This window comes from Triticum urartu, chromosome 2A, assembly GCF_056163025.1.
Source record: "Triticum urartu cultivar PI428250 chromosome 2A, HENAU_Tu73, whole genome shotgun sequence".
NCBI classification, from domain to species: domain Eukaryota; kingdom Viridiplantae; phylum Streptophyta; class Magnoliopsida; order Poales; family Poaceae; genus Triticum; species Triticum urartu.
In genome coordinates, this window is record NC_141874.1 from 33612801 (window position 1) to 33616636 (window position 3836).

Consider the following 3836-nt stretch of genomic DNA (forward strand, 5'->3'; position numbering starts at 1 on the left):
AGCTGGTTGCGGCCCATTCTCCTTCGCGCAGTTGGCGGCGACCCTTGCTCCTCGGCGCCGCGGGCGCGCTCCTGGCCATGGCGCACGGATGGCAGCGACCCATGCTCCTGCGCTGCAGCTGCTCCTCCGCGCGGCCTTCGTTCCTGCCGTCGTCCTTGTCTTAGCGCGAGACGGATGGTGGAGGTGGCCGTCGGCGAGTGGGGGTAGTTGGGCAAGGTGAGGAAGAAAAAAGAGCCAGAGGAGTGAAAAGAAGATAGAGGAAGAAGAGACAACTTACATGTGGGTCCCACATGTAAGGTAATAGTAAAAAAAACGGTCAAACAAACGGAGTGTTTAGGGGTGGGCCCGACCTGTCATAAAACAGTTTAAATCGCTAGCAACTAATGTTTTGGGTTTTTTGAAACAGCCGACCGCTCGCCTGATAGTTATCTGAGAAAAAATAAAAATTGATAGTTTTTTGGAACCCTAGCCTGTAAAGTAGTAGCTTTATGCTATTTACTCTTCTATTACTGAAAGGTAAGATAGTATAAGTTGGCGAACTGAACACTATGGGGCTGGTTCCTCCCAAAGCCACACATACTCCCTCACTCCAGTATGTACACCATGTTCTACTTGCCTGCTGCAACAACTCAGGAAAACATACATACAAACTTCAATTTCCAGCCCAGAAAAGCGAAGTTCCTGATCTAAAGATGACTTCACACATTATGCTCCCTCATGCAAAGGAAGGATTAAGCTGATTCAGCTGTCCTAATCCCGACTCAATCACATCAAATGCTCCCCTACCAATGATACTAAACAAGTTATTCACAACAAAAAAAATGATACTAAACAAGTTAAGCCTGGTTGAACTGAGCATTAATTAGTCAGGCCATGAATATTGAGTAAGTGAGGCCGCAAAGCGGTCCAAGTATCTCCAGAGTCCGGGCCAGTTTAACCAACTAGCATTTCAAAAGGAGGTGAACTCATTTGGAAATCAATCTTCACTTTCTTACATCTTTTGTCATATCTACAGTAGCGGGCATAGTCAAAGAAGGCGAAAAGGCAGATACATGCAGAAAGTCGACAAGGCCACAAGGGACTTCACTTTTGTCATTAGGCATCTTCTCATGTATATAATACAATGCAACAGACTAAATTGTAGATCTCCCACCCAAGAACTTATACAGGTAAGACATGAGACTAGTTAGACATGCTCTTTCCTTTAGAGATGCTGCTCCCTATTCCATTTTCTCTAGTCCATGTTGTCCATGCTGACAAGTATCAGAAGTGGATTTTGTTTCACAACTTGCCGTATTGTACCTCGATTCCTTTTCGTAGGGAGGAGTCGTATAGTGCCTAAACAGAAGTGCTACGCCGCAGGCAAAGGCGCCAATCATAAATTCCACACCGGTGCTGTGAAGAGTGAAGATACATCAATCAGAAATAACTATATGAGCAAAAGAATATACTGGAAGGCAAATTTTAACATGGTCCCTCATACTGGAAACACGTTGAAACTCAAAAGGGGCCCTATGCCTTCAGTCCCCTCCAATACATCAAGTACGTATGCAAATCTTGGCAAATCCAGAAATAAATATGATTATATGAACATAAGGATAAAATGACAGCAAAATGAAAATGGCTAAAGTGACAAATATGTATCTCTCTTACTCCCAAATTAAGATAAGTGTTGAGAATATTGACTACATCATACATAAATTGGAATGGCGCCAGCTTTCTGATATGATGTATATGCTGAAGTGGTGGCCTATATGAGCAAACCAAGCAGCCGGACAGAGAGATCAGTTAACAGAAATATTGGATTTCCTACGCCTCTCCCTGAAAGCACTTTACCTATGTATTTCCTTGCTTGTACTCATGAATTCCAGTAAATTATCTCTAAAACCATGAAATGGTTGTGCGCCTAACTCTAACAAATTCCTTCCTGCGCCCACCAAACAAGAGCACAACAAAACCTTACTTTCAAATATCTAACAACTATCCACAAAACCCGTGAGCTGTCAACCACTGCTCCTATAACCAAACGCCCGCCTCAAAGTAGATAGAGAAGGATGATGTACGTACCAGCCGGCAAAGTCTTCCTTGCTGAATTCAAACCTCCTGCTAGCGTCATAATTCCGCTGCAAATCAGAGTTGAATAAAATTATCAAACTTGTTTTGCTGAAATGTAAGCAAGAGAAGGCATACGTACAATATAGCACAGACCAACAAAAACCATATATTAACCCAAAGCTCCTCATAGTGAGCTATTTTCGCTGGTCGGATAAATTTCAATAGTAAACAAGACCGGAAGATAACTTTTGCACTGGACATGAAACCAAAAGGAAACTTTTCCTTTGAACAACTCAAACTAGATGCACAGCTCATCTGTAAACGTAGAAACAATTCTAGTCTGGAACTTTCTTGTAGCCGACAACGTAACAGGGCTGAGATATTAACATACCGCAAAAAGAATCTAATCATGTGATGGCTGAGCAAAGAGGACAGACTGTCTACTCCTAACCAAATACAAGTAGTTTCATACATGAAAAGGGGAACAAATACAACGAGCAAACAGGAATGTTTATAGAGGTACATATAGAGCAAATACAGCAGCCTTATAGAGCATACAAGATCTCCTCTGATCCCAAACATGAATGCTTTTGATTTATATTTATGCAGACCAACGCTCTCCCCAATCAGCAAATGTCCATGCCGCTCAGTCACCCTAACCCTAGGTAGATTCACCCAAACTAACTCCTGGTTTCAGACTTGACAATGGTTCATTGTTATGGAAGGAATTATGCGAAGAAAATTAATGACGCGTCATCGGTAACCCTAATTGACAGTGACAGAAGCATAAGGGCAAGCCGAATTACGCTGAAAATCATCGGTCAAACCCTAAGCCACACCATAACTCGTCATCAATTGTGGGATAAAAAGATTCATCTTGATTATCGGCAGGTACCTACCGCTCGTGGTGATGTTGGATGCAGGGTTGCGGCGGCCGACCTTGCCGCAGAAGCGAGCGGCCGGCGCCGACTGCCGGAGAGCGAGTCCAACAGCAGATCGGAGCATCGCAATGGCCGAAATTGTCCCGTGCGCACGGTGCGCTCCAATTGAGCGCTGGAGGACGATGCGGCAGCGACGACGCCGATTGGGGATCTCCGGTCGCGACGGCCTCCGCCTCTCGATCTCGAGTCGCTGCGGCGGCAACGCGCTGGGTGTGTCTTCGGGTTGCTAATTTTCGTTGCAGAAAAGCCTAGCTTGAATATGATCGAGGCCAAGATGCGTCCGTCAAAAAGTTCGTTGCAGAAAAGCCTAGCGTGAACGTTTTTTCGCTCGCACAGGATACATCAGCGCAATCGATCAGCCCCCGCTGAAACGATATGAACGCACGCAGAAAAGCCTAGCATGAAATATGCCATGTCTGTTTTTTTAACACGGTACAAACTATTCATCTTCAATCATGGTAGTACAACAAACATTAGAAATAGTAAAAATTACATCAAAATCTGTAGACCACCTAGCGACGACTACAAGCACCAGAACAGCAACCGCCGCAGATGAATAATGCAGATCAAAAGGATCCAATCTGAAGACACACCAACGAAGACGAACGATGAATAGATCTGAGCAAATCCATCAAAGATAGATCCGCCAGAGACACACCTTCACACGCCCACCGATAATGCTAGACGCATCACCGGAACGGGGGCTAGGAGGGGAGACATTTATTTCATCTTCATGGAGCCGCCGCTGTCTTATCTTCCTGAGCAGGACATAAACCCTAATAAAACTCGAAAAAAGATCTAAAAACAGAGCCCTCCCACCGGCAAGGGCCAAGATCCATT

The 3836-nt window shown here is 44.6% G+C and overlaps 1 long non-coding RNA gene across 1 annotated transcript; it reads right to left on the reverse strand.

Moving 5' to 3' along the window:
* Positions 1-1036: 1036 nt before the first annotated feature.
* On the reverse strand, positions 1037-3344 carry LOC147983259 (uncharacterized). Its single transcript, XR_015614949.1, has 3 exons — positions 2955-3344; positions 2068-2123; positions 1037-1395 (listed from the first exon to the last, which is right to left on the reverse strand). It is a non-coding gene; the product is annotated as an uncharacterized LOC147983259 (long non-coding RNA).
* Positions 3345-3836: the final 492 nt, after the last annotated feature.